Here is a 25,475-nt window from a genome sequence, read left to right as displayed (position 1 = left end):
GCTCAGACAAAGTTGGGATAGTCGGTTTTTGGAGGCCTAAATGACTATATTTTGAAAACCTGTTTCTATGGTATATTCCCCTATGAATATAGTTTAGAAATAAATTTTAATCACTCATTTTCGATATCGTATGAGAAAGTTATGACCAAAATACTGATTGTCTATCGTAAATCAACACTCTTAAAACTCTATTTTTCCGGCTGTTCATTAGAATATTTGGCCTATCAATTCTCCTTTTTTTAAAAACATATTTCTATTGAAGATAAATAAATGAATATACTTTCATTTCCAATTTGAATCATTCGAATCCATCATCAAATGAAAAATCTATGCTTAAAATATCCACTGTTGTTCTAAGTGGGGTAATCGAAAATGACTTTGTTATGCAGGTTGTTCTAAGTAAAATTGACATATCATATCATGGAATTTTCAAAATTTGTTTCTATTGGAGATACAATTTTGCATTAGCTCTCATTTGGCTTTGAAATCACTCAATTTGGATGAAAAACAAAGAAGATATGATTAAAACACAGCAGGTCAGTATGATTGACCACTGCTCTCCCGCAAGTGAAAAATAAATTTTACTTTGTTATTTTCTCCGTGGATTTGTTATATAGAGTAACTACTTGTTGCTTTTTTGCATAATTATTGTATTAGGGGAGCCCGATCACCTCTTTTTCTCCATTATTTAATGTTTTATTGCAGGTAGACACTCGTTTTTTGCAGGTCCTAGGAGAATAAAGAAGGTCAATTTATGGACGAGCGATTCTTGAAACAAATTTTAATGAAACAAGGGAATTTTATCTGATTCATTATCCAATGGATTCATAACAAAAGAAATGAAGAATTGATTTCCATCTGAAGATTCATGTCATGTCACTGCTGCCAAAACATTTTTCAAAGAGAACATTTTTTTCCTTGCCTTAGGAAATAGCATCATAGCTATTGTAACTTTATTTATTTATTTACATACTATTTTTAAATAAAGTGTTATTTATTTTCCGATTTCTCTTATGTTTGTTGGCATTATGACACAAGTTTAGTGCTATGAAACAGGTGTTGTCCTTGATGGCAACTCACGCAGATGATAGATCTCAGTTCAGGCTCTCAGAATGAAGGAAAAAGACATATACGTAGGTTCCTCTTAACCAAGTTGCATATATGTGGAGCACTTGGAAGGTATGCTTTTTGACAAGCAATCTAGTGGTTTTTCAATAATATTTCTAACCTTTTCTACATTATGAGTCTAAAGAATATAAGGGTTTTGATAAATTGTGTGAAAATGGACAAACGAAGCTCAATCACTAATAGTTGATGTTTTCTATGCAGAAGGACGCGGAAACAGGGAATCATCGAGTAAAAACAAGAAGCGAAGGGAAAGTAACTGCTGTCCCGTCGACAGGGAACCGGATGCGGACAAGATCAAGTAAAATTAGAGCCGAATAGTCCAGGAAAAGAACGCAGGATACCGAGACGGAGAATGCAAGAAAGGAAAGAGAAGAACTGAACGATTAGCGAATCCCTCAGGATCTTCGATCCTGAGGGATCGCTGCATTAAAGTTATCTTTTGTATCTAGATATCTCCGTCATTTCTGTTATATAAAGGTACCACGCCATCAAGTGTGGGGTATGACTGTTGTTGTAATTACAAGCTTCAGAACAACTTTGATCATTAAGTTTTGTTAAGACCTGATTTTGTATACTTTTGTTAATGCAATCAATATAAAGGACTTGGTGTTCACTTCGTTTCTGCATCTGAAGTAACTTTAAGCAGTGTACCATTGGTAGCCAAGGGCCCAGCTCCGATGGTCACTTGCTGTTGTATCATACGGTGATTTGTGTGGTTTGCTTATTTCTCTTGTTTCAGTAATCCAATATATCTTTTATATGATAGACTATGCTTCCTAATTAATATCTGAATCTAAATAAGTTCTTTAACCCACGTCTCTGTATTACACAAAGTGAATCTATTCGAATTGCATCCATTTCTATAGCAAGATATTGGTATGAATGTTATCATCATTGGATTCATATAAAATAAGTATTTTCGAGGCTTGAAGATAATATCACTTTGTTCAGAAACATAGTCACATCATACATTACTCTCGGATTGCTACAGTAGTCTAGAACATGTACATACATCGGAGTTTTCTGTTCCATTTGAGTTTGCTGTTCCATTTGAGTTTGCTGTTCCAATTTATATGATTGACGTTTCCTGTTTATGATAGTTTGATGTTCCATTTAATTACTGCTGTTCCATTTGATTACTGCTGTTCCATTTTAGAATTGCTGTTGCATTTTACTTTCGCTAATCTGCCTTTATTGCTTTTGCGTGATAGCAGGCCTAAGGCTGTCGTGAGCCCAGAAAGACGTTGCCTAGCTCCCAGACCTATAAGTCCATGCTTTGGTTTTCTTTCTTTATCAGTTTCTAAAGGGAAGGGTTATTGTTTCCGTACCCTTGACTGATCAACTGCTTTGTGTGATTTTATCTTTTGAGTTGGTTTAGTTACAGCTTAGTGTTTGTTTCCTTTCAAATCATTAGAACGCTATACTACCGAGCATTACTTGGACAAAACAGCCTCGGATTGAGTTACTCCTTGAAAGAACAAAACGATCCCGGATTGACTTAATAATGTGGAATAATTGGTGGTGTGCGAGACCCTAGTTATCGCTCTACATTTTGGTAATAGCCATTTGTCCTTTATAGAGTAGTGCGCAAATCTGCTAGGAGGGAGTTGGATTTTAAAAACGGAAGGTAAGAACCTGCGTACGGAGCATGTAAAAGCCCTGCTCCACCATCCGCTCTCTTAGTAGAATTGCTGGTTGATAGGATTTAGTAGTTTTCCTAGAGTGCATGACTAAGCAAAAAAAGATAGAAAAGAATATCAAACTTCCAGTTAAAGCCAAAGGACCGGTGACCCTTGGTAGGACAACCTTTATAGAAGAAATCTACAAGAAAACTGGATCTCAGCCGCCGGTAGGCTTTAGAAAAACTAATTCTAAGCAGCCTACCAGTTCCCTTCAGGCTACAACATCACCATCTGGAGCCTTTGCTGAGGTCCACAGCCAGACTAATGAACATGACTATCAAGAAATTGAAAATTCTGTGACAAAACGGCTGCAGGAAGGGAACTTAAGTAACCTTTGTGAAGGAGAAGGGGAAACAGGGGAAATAGAAGAACCAAGGTCTCCTTCTAGGATAATCCAACTGTTAAACAGCCCAGATAAGGGGAGCGCAGCTAGAATTAATATTGAAGGCACCCCATTCCTTCAGATAGAGATTCCAGCTGTAGAAATTCCAGATAAGGGAAGCGTCATTAAACCAACCCCTGCCAAGTCCGTCCCTTCCCAACCTAGGAACACCCTCCTAGAAATCCCGGAAGGATATTGGCACATATTTGATCCCATGGCGCAGAATCAGCCAAATACCCAAACCTCTACCTTACAATATCCTATAGTAGATTTTGCTGTGAATGCACCGATGAAGGCAATTCCGCTTCAACACATCCCAACGTTTCATGGACTCACATCAGAAGACCCTGATGCATTCTTATTCGAGTATGATGTGTTATGCAGGGGGTACGATTACACCACTGACCCCCAAAAACTAAAGTTGTTCCCCTCTACTTTGAAGGGAGCAGCTCTGAGATGGTTTATGGGTTTAGGTGGTGGAGTCATAAACAATTGGGAAGAGATGAAAGAAGCCTTTCTCAAGAAATATCAGGATTACTGTAGGTCAAGGGAACTGAAAGATGAGATTTTCCAAATGACGGCCAAACCAAATGAAACTTTAGAAGAATATGTGGAACGCTTCCAATATAATTTACAAATATCCCCCTATGCATCATTACCTTTGCCTGACAATGTGTTGAAAACTGCATTAATCAGAGGTATGAAAGAACAGTGGATTGAAACATTGAATATCATGGGAAAAGGGGACATTTACCAAGAAAACTTTGCTGATATTATTAAGTTATGCATCAGGAGTTCAAGGGGTAGCACAAGAATAAAACCAACAGAATACGATCGGTTTGTTAGAGATAATAAAATTTCAACAGAGGGGGTAACACGTGTAGAGCTTGGGAATTTATTAGAAAATTTCAAAACTGATATTTTAGGGACATTAACTACACAGCTTGATATTGTGCAGGCTAGACAAAAGCAAATGGAGGCAGAACAAAATCTGGCAATTTTTTGCCCCCGATGTAGAAAAAAACACAGCCACAAGGAATGTCCACTAGATTCAGTCCAAGCATGTGCTATTTGTACAAAGGATCATCCTACTGAAAGCTGCCCCTCACTCCCTGGACTGAAGGCAGTATACAAAGAAGCAGAAGAGGAACCAGAGCCTACATACTTTGTTAACCAGCGTCGCCAATGGCAGCCTAAGCAACCAGGTATGTTTTCGGATCCAACCTCTTCCTTTCAGCCTCCACAGTATAATACTCAGCAATATGGTATATGGAAAAATCAATCTGCACCCCCATTTTCAAACTGGCCATCACAACCATTTCCCTCTTCAAACCCATGGATGAATCAAACAAACCAATTCGGTTGGCCAAATTTTCCTTATGCCCCACCATACTGGCAAAATAACTCATATCCCCCACAGTGGATTCCCCCTACTTCACAAGGTTCACCCTGGCAGACCAATTGGCCAAGATCGACATATCAATCAACAGGAACTATCCCACTCCCTCAACCAACTCTGCCAGCTTTACAACAAAATCCCCAGTCTAATCTGAGACCGCAACTCCCAGCCCAACCCAATCCCAATCCTAATAATAGGCCAGTCCAATCCATCCATATCATAGACACATCAAAGATTGGATCTGACCTAAGGGAGTGCAATGATCTTCAGTTAAGATCTGGACGAATAATAGAAACAGAGGGAGACAAAACAATTCGCATTGAAGATCAGTTACCAATAGAACAACCCCCACAACAGAAGGATGAAAACAAAGAGCAAAACAATAAACAAGAAAGTACATCCTCTCCTCCTTTCCCAGAACGATTAGTCATATCTTGACCTATACAATCTCCAAACTTCGACATTTTGGGAGAATTACAAAATTTGTATATAAAGATTCCATTCCTCCAAGCCATACAAGATATTCCTATATATGCAAAAACCATAAAAGAATTGTGCATCAAAAAATCAAGGAGGAATACAAATACTAACCCCAGAGTCCAAGTAGTTGGTAATTTATCCGACCTATTATCAGGAAAAGAGGCACCTATCAAATATGAAGATCCCGGGAACCCAATTGTAACTGTCCAAATCTATGGCCAAACCCTGACTAACGCTCTAGTTGACCTAGGAGCTGCAATCAACATTTTGACAACCTCCACCTGCCAAAAGCTTGGCATCACGTCAGTAGAACCTACCTCTACTCTGTTAGAATTGGCGGATCGATCTGTAGTTCGACCAGAAGGTACTCTGAATGATGTCATGGTTTCCGTAGATTCCTGGGAGTATCCCACAGATTTCCTGGTAATTAATCCTAAAACCCGACTAGATGGACATCCGTTAATCCTAGGCAGACCCTGGCTTGCTACTGCCGATGCCTACATTGGCTGCCGGCAGGGAAACATGACTATAACTAAAGGACCAGATGTTAAAAATTTAATTTTATATCCTCCAGCACAGCCAAGCCTGCCAATGATTAAAACTAACTCTTATCCTGTGTCATATCTTGCTAACAATATCAGATCTCCATTAACTATACAAAAGGCTTTAGACTTTAAAGATCAAACAGAAGACGACGCCATTAACAATTTTATTAGTCAAACTAAAGCTAGAACACATATGCAGTGTTTTATGATAGAAGCGGCATTTGACAGTGAGCTAGAAGAAGATCCTTTAAAAGATCCACATGACCAAACAATACCAGTAACTGTTGTTGCCAATAGCAAAGTAGTGGAAATTGAACCTGGTAAAACTCTGAATATTAACGCCAACCTTACATCAGATCAAGAAATAAAGCTTGTTAATCTGTTACAAAAATACAAGGATGCATTTGCGTGGGATTATCCTGACATGAAGGGGATTGATCCTCAATTATGCACCCATCACATCTATATAGAGAAAGATGCAAGACCTGTCCGTTAGCCACAAAGAAGACTCAACCCTCACCTAAAAGAGATAGTAAAAGACGAACTTCAGAAGCTCTTAGATGTTAACTTTATTTACCCTATCTCTGACAGTAAATGGGTCTCTCCCCTTGTGGTGGTACCCAAGAAAAATGGAAAATGGAGGATTTGCGTGGATTACAGGGAGTTAAACAAGGCTACACAGAAGGATCACTTTCCCCTCCCATTTATAGACCAAGTATTGGACACGTTAGCAGGGAATAAATTTTTCTCCTTTCTGGACGGCTTCAGTGGATATAACCAAATCCAAATTGCCCCTGAAGACCAGGATAAAACTACCTTTACGTGCCCCTGGGGAACGTTTGCCTATCGAGTATTACCCTTCGGCCTATGTAACGCCCCTGCTACATTTTAAAGGGCTATTCTCAGTATTTTTGCAGATCTAATAAACGATGGACTTGAGGTGTATATGGACGACTTCACACCGTATGGGGATGAATTTGATCCAGCTCTGGATACCCTGGAAAAAGTTCTACAACGTTGCATTGCTACCAGACTCTGCCTGAGCCACGAAAAGTGCTACATGATGATGACGGAAGGGCTCATTCTAGGGCACTACATTTCAGCAGCTGGCATTCAGGTAGACCCTACTAAAATTCAGATTCTTTTGCTCATCCCTACCCCCACTACTCAAACAGAGGTACGTAGTTTCCTTGGATTTTCTGGATATTACAGACGATTTATAGAACATTATTCACGAATTGCAGCACCTCTATATGCCTTAACTGGTAATGTTGATTTCTTGTGGACAGAGAAATGTGACCAGGCTTTTAAAGAATTGAAAAAGTTGCTGTCAATAGCTCCAGTCCTTCGAGGACCAAACTGGAATTTGCCATTCCAGATCTCATCTGATGCCTCGGATACAGCAATCGGTGCAGTCCTAGGACAAGAAGAGGATAAGAAGCCATATGCTATTTACTATATTAGCAAAAATTTATCCTCTGCCGAACTCAATTATACTGTTACTGAAAAGGAATTCCTGGCTGTAATTCATGCTGTTAATAAATTTAGGCATTATATTACAGGTTATCCTATTGTGTTATATACAGATCATTCTGCTATCAAATATCTAGCAAACAAACCTGTCACGAATGCTAGAGTAACTCGATGGTTGATCCTGTTGCAGGAGTTCGACATCACAATTAAGGATCGACCCAGCAAGGAGAACCCTGTAGCTGACTTCCTCTCAAGAATACCCAAATTAATCGAAACAGCAGCAGTAGAAGATCAATTCCCTGATGAACATCTGTTTGCCATTGCCATTCGAACACCCTGGTATGCTGATGTCGCCAATTACCTTGCAGTGGGTAAGTTACCAAAACACCTAACCCCTCAGGAACGAAAGCAAATTGTTCAAAAAAGCACTCGATTTTCGTGGATTGGAGACCATTTATTCCATACAGGGGTGGACATGCAAATCAGGAGGTGTATTCGAGAGGATGAGATCCTAGACATCTTAAAAGCTTGTCGTAATGGACCATGCGGGGGGCACTTTGCCGACAAAAGAACAGCACATAAAGTACTACAGGCAGGATACTATTGGCCTACAATTTTTAAGGACACGAAAAAGTTTGTACAAGCCTGTGACAGCTGCCAGCGAGCAGGAAAACCTGGTCAAGCTGATGAAATGCCTCTGAGACCACAAGTGGTTATTGAGCCATTTGAACGATGGGCTCTCGATTTTGTCGGGCCCATTAATCCACCATCAAACCAGAGGACATACATCCTGGTAGCAACAAACTATGTTACTAAATGGGTTGAGGCTGAATCATTAGCTAGGGCTACAGAAGATTCGGTAATACAATTTTTGTTCCATTTGTCTGTACGTTATGGACTTCCGAGAGAAGTAATTACAGATGGTGGACCACAATTTGTTGGAAATAAACTAGCTGCAACACTTAACAACTATCATATCCAACATAAGATCACTACTCCCTACCATCCGCAGGCAAATGGACAAGTAGAAAACAGTAACAAGATAATTGAATCAATCTTAACAAAGACTATCGCATCACACAGGCGTGATTGGGCTGCTCGGCTATCTGAAGCACTGTGGACTTATAGAACCACATGGAGAAGTACGACAGGCTATTCACCTTATCAATTGGTGTTTGGGAAACAACCAATCTTTCCTATCGAATTTGATATCCAAACACTACGAACTGCACAAGAGGTCGGCTTAGATCTGAATGAGGCACAGATCAATCGACTACGACAAATCAACGAATTGGATGAGATTAGGCTCTCTGCATTACAAAACACAGCATTAATCCAACAGCAGCGAGCTAAGAGGCATGATGCACTTATAAAGAATAAAGTCTTCCATGAAGGAGACTGGGCTCTGTTATACGATTCTCGGTTCCAGGATTTCCCGGGGAAACTCCAGACTCGTTGGCTAGGACCATATGAGATACAGAAGGTGCACGACAATGGGACCCTCACTCTGATCACAATTGACGGTTCTGGACATACGTTCAAAGTAAATGGCCACCGAGTTCGTCTCTATCGAAGACCTCTTACTCGGGAATCCTTTTGTCAACAGCTACAGCAAGATACTGATTTGGAAATCTTAGGAGAGGAAGCGAAATCTTCCTCACCTATAACTTAAGCAACTCGTTTTTCATAATTTGTACATAACATCCTGTACATATGTTCTTTTCATCTTTGTTTGTAGTATTTTTGTTACCTTATTTTGCACAACACTTTTTGATTTTGCTGTTCCTTTTCAAAAGGAACAGCACTGGTTTGATTTTGCTGTTCCTTTTCAAAAGGAACAACACTCGTGTGATTTTGCTGTTCCTTTTCAAAAGGAACAACACTTTTGGTGTTTTTCTGTTCCTTTGCGAAAAGGAACAGCACTTGGTGTTTTGCTGTTCCTTTGCGAAAAGGAACAACACTTGTTGCTTTGCTGTTCCTTTGCGAAAAGGAACAACACTTTTTGCTTTGCTGTTCCTTTGCGAAAAGGAACATCACTTTTTTGCTTTGTTGTTCCTTTGCGAAAAGGAACAACACTTTTTTGCTTTGCTTTTCCTTTGCGAAAAAGAACAACACTTTTTTGCTTTGTTGTTCCTTTGCGAAAAGAAACAACACTTTTTGCTTTGCCGTTCCTTTGCGAAAAGAAACAGCACGTGTGGATTTTTGTTGTTCCTTTGCGAAAAGGAACAACACTTTTTTGTTTTGGAATTTTTTTGCTGTTCCTTTGCGAAAAGGAACAACACTTTTGTGTTTTGGAATTTTTGCTGTTCCTTTGCGAAAAGGAACAACACTTTTTGCTTTGCTGTTCCTTTGCGAAAAGGAACAACACTTTTTTGTTTTGCTGTTCCTTTGCGAAAAGGAACAGCACGTGTGGATTTTTGCTGTTCCTTTGCGAAAAGGAACAGCACGTGTGGATTTTTGCTGTTCCTTTGCGAAAAGGAACAGCACTCTTTGTGCTTTGCTGTTCCTTTGCGAAAAGGAACAACACTCGCATATTTCTTTTTCCAAGATACAGAATTTGGCTAATTCTGCTATTTCTTTTCCACAAGATAACTCATTTACATGCTTCTCTCAGAGAGGACACCATCAGAACCTTTCTGCTCCTATTGGGACGTTTTGCGATTATGCTCTCCTAAATCTTTTAGATATAGCAATGACATTATGCAATGAACATAAAGCATGATATACCGAAACCAGCATATCATAAATCGCTACTATTTTAACAGTCAGTATATATAAGAAGACAAGAGGAGGGACATTAACTTTCGTCTTCACTGTCGTTATCTTATTCCTGAACCGTGGTTTGGTAATTTTTATCATGTCGATCTCCCTAAAAACTTTCTTGATCATTACTGAGGAATATGAACAAACGATTTATATCTGTCTGTTGGGATTGTAAGACTTCTTCCACCATTCCCCGCTCTTAAGGAGTGCGGAACCACCCTTATGTGTAATTGAACAAAGAAAAAGAGAAGTGTGCTGCAAAAGAAGAATAAAAGAAAAAATAAAAACAAGATATGAAATCGTCAAATGCAGGATAGGGGGTCTCATTCAGAGCCAGCCTACCATGATCATAAGGATGGAAGCAAAGTGGCATTCCCATTACGGCCACCACACCAGGGATATGGTCCAAAGGTAAAATAACAAGCAAACCTTGGAACAGGAGGTCTCATCACGAGCCGGCCTGACCACGTTTCGTGCCTACCTTGTGAATGGCATTATGGTTATCTGGTCACCAAGCCAGCATAATGGCCTGCATTTTGAAAAAGCACTCTTCAGTAGATACACAAAGGATAATGGTTCCGGAGGGTGACATAAACAACTTTGCCAAGGTTATGAACACCTGTTGGCAGCAGAGCTCTGTTAATGGCATTGGAGTCGTAATATTTACACCAACAGGTATGATATTAAGTCTGTTTGTCTTTTATATCCTTTGCATGTATCATATGTCACACCCTGATATAATTATCGCATGAACATTATCACCAATCATGGAAACGGAATTGACAATGACTACTGGAGACTTGGTACAGTTGACAGACGTCCAACCCCTCGGTTCCTCATTATATCACACTGGCTTATCTAAAAAGCGATCCACTTTTCTGCCTCGGTTTCGGTACTCCATTGTCCTTTTACAACATGGCATAATTCTACCTGCTGTACTTTATGATTTGACTCCCGACTGGCTGCTGCTCCTCTCTTTGACGGCTGGGGGCAGCCTATCAGATCGCGGGGGGGAGGTAGCCTCATTACTCCAATGGTTACGTGGCTGCACACCATTCGGGCAAAATAATGACACGATTTAACGGTATGATGATCTCATTCTACGGACTGCCATCCACGATCTTTCTCTTTGCTGCATGCTCTGCGAAGATCCTTCCTAAAATTAGCATCGAGTATCCTCTCTGCTTGGAAATACTGCAAACAGTTGCTGTTTCATTCCTGAGTCTATTTCTGGAGTAAGCTATGGGCGGGAGGACAATCCGAAGTGAACCGCACAAGCTGACCGCGTCCGCTGCTGCCTGCGAAATTCTAGAAAATGAAGGATGGTTGAATTACTTCAACCGCCTGCAAGAATCGAATGAGGTTGTAGCGTTGGAATTCCTGCAAAATTTGCAGGAAAACCACTCTATAGTCGGAGGAAAGCAGATAGGAGTTACGGAGGACATTATCACAGAAACCTCAGGATTACCAGCTGTTGGACCCAGATGGGAGCTGAAGAAGGAAAGACTGCAGAAAGTAATGGAAATTTTCCAAAGCGAAGGCCAAAGTCTGACAGTCAAAGGGAAAGGAGTTCTGCCGACAACACTGGGGGAACCCTGGACCGAGCTGGCGAAGATAGTGCAGAGCTATATCACCTACGAAGGGAGAAAAGATGTGGTAAGGGCTCGTCTATTAAAACTTCTAGCTGTTTTAAAGGGAAAATGTTCTGTAAATCTCCCTGCCCTTTTAAATTCGTTATTACATGATGCGGCCTGAAGCCTGAAGAAGGCTCAGCACACAGATACGGTTGTTAGCCACCATGGACTGATTCGGCTAATAATAAGCCACAGTCTTACCCAACAGCAAGGCACCTAGGAGGAATTGGTCGAAACAGTTAAAGAGGGACTGGCTGTACCACCCCGAAAATCTGAACGAACCTCTAGCACATTGGAACGTTCAGAAAAACATAAGAAGCCAGCAGCAGAAAAGCATGCTGTTTCAAAACGAAAGCAGTCCTCCAACACGTCGGAACAATCAGAGAAACGTAAGAATTCGGCGGCAGAAAAGCATGCTGTTTCGAAACGGAAGCAACCCTCCGATACGCCGGAACGACCAGAGGAACCTAGAGAACCTGTTGGCACTCCCAACCTACCTGAAAGACCTAGGAAGTCAGCTCGATTGGTTCGAATACGGGGAAGGTTGGAAAAGATTCAGAAAACTGCGGCCCAACCAATTGAAATCGAGGACGAACCTTCGGAAATGGAAGGTGAATTACCCGAAGGAAATGCTGAGCAATCAGAGGCTGGAACTAACCAGCCAGAAGGAGGAATTGAAGAAGGACACGACCAATCTGAAGGAGAAGAGACCACCAAGCGAGACAATCAAGAAGAAGAAAACGCACAATCTATGGGTAGCCCGCTGCAAGACCCTCCAGGAGAAGAGGAATTGGCAGCAGTTCTGGCCAATATGAGAGGATACGGCCAAGCCTCCAGTACAAGAGGCGTCCTTGATGGCCCCGCAGAAGAAGAATTACCCGAGGAAAGGCATGCAGAAGAGGCAGGGGAAGAAAACCTGCCTGGCTATGGTAATGAAGCAGAAGACATCAATCCGGGACAATCTGTCCCCAGGACGCCGGAAGATGTTCCAGGAGAGGAAGAAGAAGTAAGATTGAAGGCCAAACCCTCTGCCGAGGCAAGGGAAATTGAAAAATTGAGGAAGAAGCACCAGAGGATGCTGGGCACGATAGCCAGACTCCGGCAACAAATTAGAATGTTGAAAGCCAGTCTGAGAATACAAAAAACTGCAAGGAAAAGGAAGAGGACCACGGCAGCAAGAACCCCGAGGGTTAGAGTTCGTTTTGATGGACAAAACCCCATCAGGAGACCTACTGTCGAGGAACAGTCTGCTGTTCCAAATGATAATGAGGAACAAGGTGCTGTTCCAATAGAAACTGCTGTTCCATCTGGCTCGGAGGAACGAATGGACATTCCAATGGAACAACAAGAGGCTCCGGTGGTAGGAAGACCACATCAACCCTTTGTTCGCATTAAAAAGGAAACGGATAGCAAAGAGGTTCAAACAGAAGCACCCCCCTTGGGTGTAATTCGGGTCCGAAATTCCAAACAACGTAATAAGAAGGTCCAGGTTAAACTTCCAGCTTCTACGGCTGTGTGGAAGAAAGACCCAAAAACCAGAACCTTGCATAAAATGATGAAGGAAGCCCAGCAGGAGGCCGAGCAGTTGCGAGAACAGACGGTCCCCAAGGAAAGATATGAAGAGCTCCAACAGCAACTTCGAAACATCAGTCAGTCTGAGAGCCAGGCCTTTGAAGGATGGTAGAAGGAGCAGGAAAAGGTTGCTAAGGTAACTTGTCGACTAGATAGTGTTGTTAAGCAGATGGACACCCTGTGTTCCTTGTATACTGATGTTTTGACTTGTAGAGCCCCTGCTAAAAATTATGCTTTGTTTTTGCTTGAACGATATTTGAGATTAAAAATAAAAGCTGTTAGGGCAGGAGCACCTATCCATATCAACACTGTTAATGATTTTATAGACTGCTGCAAGCACTATGGAGTTAAAGTTTACAGGTTGTTATGTGAATTTTACCTGCACAATCTTGTCTTAGACCAGGAAACTGATTTGAATCCTGGCCCTTTCGTTGGCGATATACAATTCCAAGCCTTTATCTCATTTTGGGTGAATCAATTAAAATGGCTTAAAGCTTACAACATCTTCCAGAGGCAAGAAAATAGTTTAGACCTATGGGTACGAGCTGAACCTAGGGACCCAGCGGCATTATGGAGAGAGCATAGGAGTGTGATGAGGATCCCAGGTGTCATGAAGATATTAGGTCCCATGCATGGAGACTTGATCCGAAATGGTCTGGAGTATTTCCTGACTATTAAAGACCATGCCCTCCATGCTGCAAAGTTTCGCTACCGAACCTCTAACCCAAACATCCAGCTCAGGGAACCCTTTAACTTTGAGAATTTTGAATTGGCTGTCAGTCGATTGAGTCTCTATGGGGAACGGATTCTGCGAGCAGGACCATTCTGGTTGGGGTATCAGTTTCGCAGCCCAATTATTTGGCATCCTGCACCTGGATATCAGGCCCTATATGAGATGCCTGCAGATCAGTTAGATCAGTTCTTTGACCATCTAGTTTCTAATCATGGTTGTCGACCTCTTCGTGAGATCCCTTCTCCGGCCTACTCTCTCACAGCCTTGCATGTCAATTATAACGTTTTCATAAGGACATGAAACAGGGTAAGCAGGGGGGTGTGTGGAGCACTTGGAAGGTATGCTTTTTGACAAGCAATCTAGTGGTTTTTCAATAATATTTCTAACCTTTTCTGCATTATGAGTCTAAAGAATATAAGGGTTTTGATAAATTGTGTGAAAATGGACAAACGAAGCTCAATCACTAATAATTGATGTTTTCTATGCAGAAGGACGCGGAAACAGGGAATCATCGAGTAAAAACAAGAAGCGAAGGGAAAGTAACTGCTGTCCCGTCGACAGGGAACAGGATGCGGACAAGATCAAGTAAAATTAGAGCCGAATAGTCCAGGAAAAGAACGCAGGATACCGAGACGGAGAACGCAAGAAATGAAAGAGAAGAACTGAACGATTAGCGAATCCCTCAGGATCTTCGATCCTGAGGGATCGCTGCTTTAAGCTTATCTTTTGTATCTAGATATCTCCGTCATTTCTGTTATATAAAGGTACCATGCCATCGAGCGTGGGGGACGACTGTTGTTGTAATTACAAGCTTCAGAACAACTTTGATCATTAAGTTTTGTTAAGACCTGATTTTGTATACTTTTGTTAATGCAATCAATATAAAGGACTTGGTGTTCACTTCGTTTCTGCATCTGAAGTAACTTTAAGCAGTGTACCATTGGTAGCCAAGGGCCCAGCTCCGACGGTCACTTGCTGTTGTATCATAAGGTGATTTGTGTGGTTTGCTTATTTCTCTTGTTTCAGTAATCCGATATATCTTTTATATGATAGACTATGCTTCCTAATTAATATCTGAATCTGAATAAGTTCTTTAACCCACGTCTCTGTATTACACAAAGTGAATCTATTCGAATTGCATCCATTTCTATAGCAAGATATTGGTATGAATGTTATCATCATTGGATTCATATAAAATAAGTATTTGCGAGGCTTGAAGATAATATCACTTTGTTCAGAAACATAGTCACATCATACATTATTCTCGGACTGCTACAGTAGTCTAGAACGTGTATATACATCAGAGTTTGTTGTTCCATTTCAGTTTGCTGTTCCATTTGAGTTTGCCGTTCCAATTTATATGATTGACGTTTCCTGTTTATGATAGTTTGCTGTTCCATTTAATTACTGCTGTTCCATTTGATTACTGCTGTTCCATTTTAGAATTGCTGTTCCATTTTACTTTCGCTAATCTGCCTTTATTGCTTTTGCGTGATAGCAGGCCTAAGGCTGTCGTGAGCCCAGCAAGACGCTGCCTAGCTCCCAGAACTATAAGTCCATGCTTTGGTTTTCTTTCTTTATCAGTTTCTAAAGGGAAGGGTTATTGTTTCCGTACCCTTGACTGATCAACTGCTTTGTGTGATTTTATCTTTTGAGTTGGTTTAGTTACAGCTTAGTGTTTGTTTCCTTTCAAATCATTAGAACGCTATACTACCGAGCATTACTTGGACAAAATAGCCTCGGATTGAGTTACTCCTTGAAAGAACAAAACGATCCCGGATTGACTTAATAATGTGGAATAATTGGTGGTGTGAGAGACCCTAGTTATCGCTCTACAATATACACGCGGGATTGACGTTCAAAAGGTGTGTATATGTATGCACGCAACTTTCATGCAAGGAAAAATGCGTACATGTGGGAAGACTTATTTTTGGTCCGTGGTATTTAGTCCTTGGTATTTGGACCTATGGTTTTGGACCATGGTATGTCGTTTGAAATGTTGAACCCAGGTATTGGGTCCATGGTATTGATTCTTTATAGTTTTGGACTGTGGTATTGAGTAAGAATTAAGACTATAAAAGGGAAGGAGATCATTAGGCAAAGGCATTCACTTAAGCATTGAATATCTTATGAAGAGTAAGATCTATAATTGGGTTATGGTGCATAGTTGGATCTGAACCAAGGAGGAACCTGAGCGCTAGAAGAAGGATAAGTTCTATTGTTGGGTCAAGATCTTAAGGCTTGAATAGTAGTATCTTTGTGTGATTTTGATCTGTTATATTTGGCGCATGACTTGATCTATAAATTTTATAATCTGGGTATAACTGATGTCTTAATAAGTGAAAAGTGTAAATTATCTTTTATAGATCTGTATGCAGGTTCGGCACAGCAGAGGCGCATATAGACGCTGGTTCAGAAAGTCAAAGCTGCGTATATTATTGTTGGCCTTAATACAAAAGCTTATGCACGCATGTTATACATATTGAAGTAGCGTACGTCTCATGAAATATGTTTTAGATACTTCTGTTTATTACTGCATTGTTCTAGGTTCAGAATTGGTTTCTGGTTACTGTTAATGTATTCTGGTTACATCATTTAGAAAAGTAATTGGTTGGTTGAGTTTTGATAGAAGCAAAGGATATTGGTTGATGCAGATGTATTTGATGTTTGATTATTTTAATTGATGGATCCAGTCTGAAAATTTATGAAACGTGGTCCTTGGAAGAAAAGAGAAGGTTGTAGCCTTCTATAGGTCAGCACCTACGTACTAGTACATCAGCTAGTACAAGAGCTAAGGGGGTTGTAGCTCCCTTCTAGGAGACACTAGAGAATGAGATAAGGTTGTAGCCTTTTGCAGGTAGAAGCCTGTGTACTGGTATAAGACTGCACCAGTACAGAAACATTATAAAAAGAAGTGTCTAATTAAAAGAAGATAGAGACGAATTACAGCAGGTGGTTTTCACCCACATTGGGTTTCCACCTTATATCTTATGTTCTTGCGTGTGACTGTCTGCTCTATTTTCCTGTTCCTGGTTACTGTTTATATGGTTATGATGCACAGATTAATGATCAACATCTGAAGAATAATTTAAATTATAAGTTTGCAGGTTATACGCTGTTTTCCTTAACTGTAGTTGCGTATATATGCAGTTTTCACTAACTGAAGTAGCGTATACAAACTGATTGTGAAATGAAAAATAATTGACTTGATAATACTAATTCACCCCCCCTCTCAGTGTTATTTCGAACAATTGGTATCAGAGCAGGTCCTTCAGAAGAAGCTTGACCGCTTGAAGGAAGGTCTATCATCATGAGCAACTACGAAAAAGAGGCATCGATCAGGCCACCAATATTTGATGGGAGCAACTTTGTCTATTGGAAGGTAAGAATCACAACCTATCTTCAATCTCTTGGTATAGAAGTTTGGGATATCGTGGAAGCAAGATACACATTTCCATCAGCAACTCCTACAGATACGGCTGGTAAGAAGCAGTATGAAACAAATGCAAAGGCTGTCAATACTCTATTAGGGAGTTTATCTCAATCAGAATTTGTCAAGGTTATGCAGCTCAAAACTATAAAAGAAATATGGGACAAGATCATTCTGAGCTATGAAGGAGACGATCAGGTAAAATGTACAAAACTACAAACTCTCAGAATTCAATATGAAAATCTCAGAATGTACAATAATGAAAGTGTGGCTAATTATTTCTTACATATAGATGAGATTGTTAATCGTATGAAAAACTTGGGTGAAGAGATAAAAGAAGTTACTTTGGTTGAAAAAGTTCTAAGATCTTTGTCTTCTAAGTTTGAATCAAAAGTCTTTGCCATAGAAGAGAAACAGGATCTACAGAGTATTACCATGTCACAGCTACACGAAATCCTAACTGCTTTCGAAATGAGAAAATGGGGACCATCAGACAGGAGAGAAGTCGCATTCAAAGCTTCAGGAAAAGGAGATTACAATGAGTCAGGACATATGTCAGAAGGAGAGGAAGAATCAAACTTTGTCAAGAACCTTCAACGGGATTCCAGAAGATTCAGAGGTAAGCTACCTTTCAAGTGCTTTTCTTGTGGAAGAGTTGGTCACTATGCAGCCAAGTGTCCTCATAAAGATAAGCTTGATAAAGGTAAGGGACCAGTTAGATGGAACAGAAAACAGAATGTGAGTAAGAAGAGATATTATACACATGAAGATAGTGATGGATTTTCAATTAGTGATGAAGATGAACAATGTAGTGATTACAGGCTTTTGATGGCTTTTCAAGATGATGATTTCTTGGATGCTATAGATGAAAATGATCTCTATGAAGAAATTTCTAAACTTAAAATATGTTTAGAAGAAAAGAGTATGACTATAGACACTCTGACATTCCAACTTGCTGAAAGGGGAAAACACAATGAAAAGTTAGAATGTGAAATTGTGGGACTTAGAAAAGATATTGAGAAAACAAAAGCTCTTAATCTTAGATTTGCTAAAGGATATGAAACTTTAGATGAGATTATCAAAGTGCAGTGTTCTCCACTAATAAAGACAGGTCTTGGATATATTGAAGAAGCATCTCAAGAACAGAAGCCATCCACTTCCAAAAGTTATCTTGACGCAGTAAGGAGAAGTGAACAGGTTGACAATCGACAGCAAAGGCATAAAGCAAATCACCAGATAAATCAGGGTCAATCTACCTCAAGGATGAACAAAGATCACCAAGTACATCAGGGACAATCTACTTCAAGGATGAAAAAAAGCTACAACCAACCGCAGGTAAATCATTCTCAATTTGCCTCAAGAATGAATGTCTATGGAAACTACAACCACCTAGATGGAAGGTTTGATAATCACAGGAATTTCTTCAATGGCCAATGTTTCTCTAGTCATAACTTTGGACACAAAGCAGCTCACTGTGTTGCCTACAAGACCATCATGACCAGAGAAGCACGAAATCAAAAGAGTGCGACTGGAATCATGAAAAGAACCTACAATAACTTTTCTGTTCTCGAAAATGAAATAGAATGTTCTATTTGTAACAACTTCGGTCATGAAGATTCTGAATGCAGGAGTAGGTTTCAGCAAACAACTCAGAAGGAGCAAGCTTCATTGAGTCCCAAAACATGGAGGAAGAAAAAACTGCAACCAGAAAGATGTGTTATAGCCTTATATGCGGAAGGAAAAGAAAATCAATGGTACATCGACAGTGGATGCTCGAAACATATGACAGGTGATAAAGAAAAACTTCAGTCATATAGTGCCTTAGAAAAGGAAAGGAAGGTATCATTTGGAAATGACATCCCTCCACTCATAAAAGGTAAAGGTTCTATTATTTTGAAAGAAAAGGTCAAAGCTGGAAATGTTATGTATGTTGATGGCTTAAAGCATAATCTATTGAGTGTCAGTCAAATGTGTGATCAAGGAAATGAGGTAATATTTCGATCAAATGGATGTATTGTTCATGAGCTTGATATAGGAGAAACAGTGATCAAAGGCATAAGAACTCCAAATAATTTATACATACTCAAGGGAGGACAACAACAATGCTATCTAAGCAAGAATGATGAACACTGGATATGGCACAGAAGATTGGGGCATCTAAGCTTCTCTCAGATAAGGAAAGCATGCAAATATCAGGCATTTCGTGATCTCCCTGGCATCATAATTCCAGACAATACAATATGAAAATCATGTTAGTTTGGTAAGTAAACCAGAACTAACTTCCTTGAGAAGGAAGGATCAGCAAGTAAGCCACTTGAACTCTAGTATGGTAAGACTCCTACGGTAAAATACTTCAAAATTTTTGGAAGCAAATGTTACATCAAAAGGATTGATGAAAACCTTGGCAAGTTTGAACCTAGAGCAGATGACGACATTCTCCTTGGTTACTATCCCCAAAGCAAAGGATATAAGTGTTACAATAAAAGACTTAGAAAAATTGTTGAAAGTATTGATGTAGTGGTTGATGAAGAAGGAAACATTCCAAGGGAGGTAAATCCGAAGTTTTCAAAGATTATGAGGACTTTCGTTTAACATCAAATCAGACTAATGATGAATAAGAAACCTATGAGGCACCAGAAGAATAGATAAGGGTAGAAGAAAAGACACCATCCAGGTACGTCCAGAAGAATCCTCCAGAAACTCAAATTTTGGGGCAGAAAGAGGCAGGTGCTCAAACAAGAAGAACTATTCAGAAGCTTCAAGCTATCTAGCATTGCTCTCCTCCACTGAACCTCGAAATGTAAGTGAAGCATGCAAAGATGAATGCTGGGTCAAGGCCAGGAATGAAGAACTTAAGCAGATTGAAAAGAATAACACTTGGGAGTTGGTTCCTAGACCAAATGATAAGAATGTCATAAGGACAAAATGGATATTCAAAAACAAGCTGAATGAGAATGGAGATGTTATTAGAAACAAGGCCAGACTTGTTTGTAAAGGGTATGCTCAACAAGAAGGTATAGACTTTGAAGAAACTTTTGCACCAGTTGCTAAACTTGAAGCGATAAGAATGTTTCTTGCTCTTTCTAGCTTTAAGAAGTTCAAAGTATATCAAATGGATGTGAAATCTGCCTTTTTGAATGGAGACTTGGAAGAAGAAGTATATATTGAGCAACCAGATGGGTTTATCCTTGGAAATGATCCAAAACTTGTATGCAGACTCAAAAAGGCTCTCTATGGACTTAAACAGGCTCCAAGGGTTTGGTATTATCGTTTGGATAAGTACCTCCATCAACAAGGTTTTACAAAAGGATCAACAGATAGAAATCTATATATAAAAATTGACAATGATAAGTTGCTAATACTTGTTGTGTATGTTGATAATATCATCTTTGGTAGCAATGAAGAAGACAGGAGTCAAAACTTTGCCTTGGTGATGCAAAAAGAATTTGAAATGTCCCTGCTTAGTGAGCTCACATATTTTCTTAGTTTACAAGTCCAACAAAACAAAGATGATATTTTTCTATCACAAACCAAGTACCTCAAGCAGATCTTGAAGAAATATGGGATGGAGTATGTACCCCTATGGTAACAGGATGCAGCCTCAGTGCAAATGATGAATCAGTAGCAGTGCATCAACCAACCTATAGATCCATGATTTGAAGTCTGCTCTATTTAACAGGTACCCGACTAGACATCATGCATGATGTGGGAATAGTTGGAAGATTCCAGGCAACCAAAGGAAGCACACCTTTAGGTAGTTAAGAGGATCTTCAAATATCTTGAAGGAACAAAAAACTATGGTTTATGGTATCCTAGAGACACAGATCTCACACTTCATGCATATACAGATGCAGATTGGGCAGGAAGCGTGGATGACAGAAAAAGCACTAGTGGTGGTGCATTCTTTATGGGTTCCAGATTAGTATCTTGGTTCAGCAAGAAACAAAGTTCAATTGCATTATCTACAGCTGAAGTAGAATATGTGGCTGCTGCATCTTGCTGCACATAACTCCTTTGGATGATGCAAACATTGCAAGACATTCAAATCACTTATCCTCCACCTATCTCCAATTTTTGTGATAATACAAGTGCAATCAATATTTCAAAGAATCCAGTCATGCATTCGAAGACCAAGCACATACCTATCAAATATCATTTTCTCCGGGAACAAGTGCTTGAACGAAAGGTCAAATTGGAGTATGTCCCCTCCAAAGAACAAATAGCTGATATACTCACCAAACCACTGCCCAGGGAGACATTTGAATACCTCAGACAGAAGCTGGGAGTAGTTGATGCATCATCTTGCTGTTGAAATTATCTATTTCCTAGAAAAATGGTTTTATGCGAGTTTCATGAACCGTATCCGCGTACATACGTAGGTTTCTGCGGATACAGTCGCGTATATTTTGATTGAATAAAATCAGTGGGGCTAGACTCAGGATGAAAAGAGTATGATATGGGTCTAACAGAGACCATCTGGCACAGGCTCAGGGGGAGCATATACTTCTAATAATGCATTGTTGGCATTATTTTAGAAGATCTTGGTCCAATTTCACAGCTGTTTTTGATGAGATGGAACAGGTGCAGATGAAGATCATGGTTGCCAGTTTGAATGATGATTGACAGATGCTGCTAATGTTAGTTGAAGATATTAGATATTTTTGTCTCTATGTCATGTATTTATTTTATTATTAAGGTCATGTAACGGCCTATGTTGGTTTCCCCACTATGCCTGGGATGGATGATGTAATGTTCTTGTTTATCTTATGTAAACTTTTGGTGCGTCCCCACTTGGTTGGGTGGATGAGTCAATATTGGTATATCCCAACTTGGTTGGGAAATGGTTGTATGTATGAGTCTTTGGTGATAGGAAGGTCATGTATGATGTATAAAGTCATGTTTCTTCTTGTAGAACATCTTTTTGCAGACCTTGCCTATTAGCAGGGGGAGCATGGACAACACAACAGAGCAGATATTTCAGCATGTACTCAGGGGGAGCATAACCCTTTTCCCTTGATGACAAAGGGGGAGAATGAATTTGAGGAACTTGGGGTTGCCATCAAGTCCAAAGGGGGAGATTGTTGGCATTATGACACAGGTTTGGTGCTATTACACAGGTGTTATCCTTGATTGCAACTCACTCAGATGACAGATCTCAGTTCAGGCTCTCAGAATGAAGGAAAAATATATAGACGCAGGTTCCTCTTAACCAAGTTGCGTATACACGCGGGATCGACATTCAAAAGGCGCGTGTACGTATACACACAACTTTCATGCAAGGAAAAATGAGTACATGTGGGAAGACTTATTTTTGGTATGTGGTATTTAGTCCTTGGTATTTGGACCTATGGTTTTGGACCATGGTATCTCATCCGAAATGTTGAACCCAGGTATTAGGTCCATCGTATTGATTCTTTATAATTTTGTACTGTGGTATTGAGTAAGGCCTAAGACTATGAAAGGGAAGGAGATCATTAGGCAAAGGCATTCACTTAAGCATTGAATATCTTATGAAGAGTAAGATCTAGAATTGGGTTATGGTGCATAGCTGGATCTGAACCAAGGAGGAACCTGAGTGCTAGAAGAAAGATAAGTTCTATTGTTGGGTCAAGATCTTAAGGCTTGAATAGTAGTATCTTTGTGTGATTTTGATCTGTATATTTGGCGCATGACTTGATCTATATATATGATAATCTGGGTATAACTGATGTCTGAATAAGTGAAAAGTGTAAATTATCTTTTATAGATCTGTATGCAGGTTCAGCACAGCAGAGGCGTGTATACACGCTGGTTCAGAAAGTCAAAGCTGCGTATATGCTTGTTGGCCTTAATACAGAAGCGTATGCACGTAGGTTATAAATATTGAAGTAGCGTACGTGTTTGGTCAATTTAGAGTGTTCTAAATTGCTATATTAATTTTCAATCTGGGAGTCATAAACTGTCGAAGTGTGGCACACTATATGTGCAAGATAACCTATTTCTTACTTTTTGTCGTTTTTGATTTTTATTTCGTTTTGGGTTTATCTCTGTTGATTTCCTAATGCGAGATGGAAATTCTAAAAGACAAGTATGGATATAAATGTTCAAGGCTATGATGTCCTTTAAAATGATTTCCAAAACTTCAAACTTTTCAAAAATATTTTAAAACATGCAATGATGAAATTAATTCCTAAAAGAAAATGAAAATGTGCCACTATTCTAATTAAACAAACAATGAACTATTGATCATGAAACCCATTATCCTTGCTGCTGTCTAAATACAAAAGAAACTGTACTCAAAGAAATCCAAAAATTGAAAGCAAAGTAAAACTAAAATCAAATTACATCAACTCATATTCTGACCCCTCACCATTCGTCTCGCTCTGGCTTTCGGAGATAATCATAAACAACTTGAACAATCTAATATCTAATTTGCAGAAAAATAGACTAATATCAAATTCCACACTCATACTTCAATCCCTCACCATTAGTCTCCCTATGGCTTTCGGAGGTCACTGAAAATGACATGAGCAATTCAATAACTAACTTGCAGAAAAATAAACTAATATCAAACTACACACTCATACTTCAATCCCTCACCATTAGTCTCGCTATGGCTTTTGGAGGTAATTGATAATGACATGAGTAATTTAATATCTAATCTAACTAATAAAGCAAATGAACAAAACTAAAATAAATAAAATAGTGTTGGAATTAAAACTAAGAAAAATAAATCAGCAGAAGAACAAGAAGGATTCCATGTCATTAGTCATTATAGAACTATGTGCAAATGCCCTGGCTTCCTACTGTAATCTAAAACAAACACACTGATCAGTTAACATAAATATAAAAGCATGTAAAATTATGGACAAAAATAACATGCTAATACCATAAGAAATGCAATATATACAAGTGAATGATTATGGCATAAGGAACGTAAAGAAATAAAGCATGAAACTATACAGCAATAAACAAAACCTCGGTGTGTACAGGGGCCCTCTGCACAACCTCGGGAAATCAGCTATCAACCACGAATTGTGCTTATAAACAGAGTCTTCTCATGTATTCAAAATGCAGTCATAACAGAGAAATAATGTCACGGCATAGTGGGCTCGTTAACAGTCAAAATTACATTACAAAGGCTAGCTATTTTGCATATGAGAACGCATTATTTATAACAGAAGATGACATAACTAATTTCCTAAAATCTGCGCAGATAAAATACACGTGAACAACCACGTCCAGGAATCTAGCATCATGGCTACCGTGAAGATTAAATCTATGGAGGGTGGCTGTTGGATTCGGCTTATGGAGGAGTCCACAGGTGTTGATATGTCCTTTGAGATTTAGGAACGACCATGCAAGTCTTCACGTGGTGAAAAATGGAGTTCTGTCACCGTAGGACTCTTAGGTTGACCACCTCTTGACTACCTTTGACCACGGCCTTCTTTGGTGAATTCGACTGAGCCAATAGGACTCGGTCCATGTCCACATCATTTCCAATTTTCCCATGTGGCTGGATTTGCCTGAAGACACCTGCAATATAGACTAATAAAAAGGCTGCGGAAAGTTGAATTGGCTGTGAAAAGTGACAAGATTCCGCAGCTCAATGAGCAAAACTCTAATTCAAACAGAACACACAAAACATAGTTAGGAAACCACTTTATATGCTCTTTTTAAACTAATATGCAATGATGTTGACAGCTTAGGAGGTCCAGGTAAATGGAAAAAAGTCTAGAAAGGTGTATAGGAAAGATGCAAGTTTGGGACTCAATAGTACGTCTCATGAAATATGTTTTAGCTACTTCTGTTTATTGCTGCAGTGTTCTGGGTTCAGGATTGGTTTTTGGTTACTGTTAATGTATTTTGGTTACATCATTAAGAAAAGTAATTGGTTGGTTCAGTTTTGATAGAAGCAAAGGAGATTGGTTGATGTAGATGTATTTGATGTTTGATTATTGTAATTGATGGATCCAGTCTGAAAATTTATGAAACGTGGTCCCTGGAAGAAAAGAGAAGGTTGTAGCCTTCTGTAGGTTAGCACCTACGTACTAGTACATCAGCTAGTACAAGAGCTAAGGGGGTTGTAGCTCCCTTCCAGGAGAAGCTGGAGAACGAGAGAAGGTTGTAGCCTTCTGTAGGTAGAAGCCTGCGTACTGGTATAAGATTGCACCAGTACAGAAACATTGTAAAAAGAAGTTTCTAATTAAAAGAAGATAGAGACAAATTGCAGCAAGTGGTTTTCACCCACATTGGGTTTCCACCTTATATCTTG

This window comes from Pinus tabuliformis, chromosome 4_2 (genome assembly GCF_031772625.1).
Source record: "Pinus tabuliformis cultivar Carrire ecotype Pingquan chromosome 4_2, CPIR1, whole genome shotgun sequence".
Classification (NCBI taxonomy): Eukaryota; Viridiplantae; Streptophyta; class Pinopsida; order Pinales; family Pinaceae; genus Pinus; species Pinus tabuliformis.
This window is presented reverse-complemented; position numbering follows the sequence as displayed.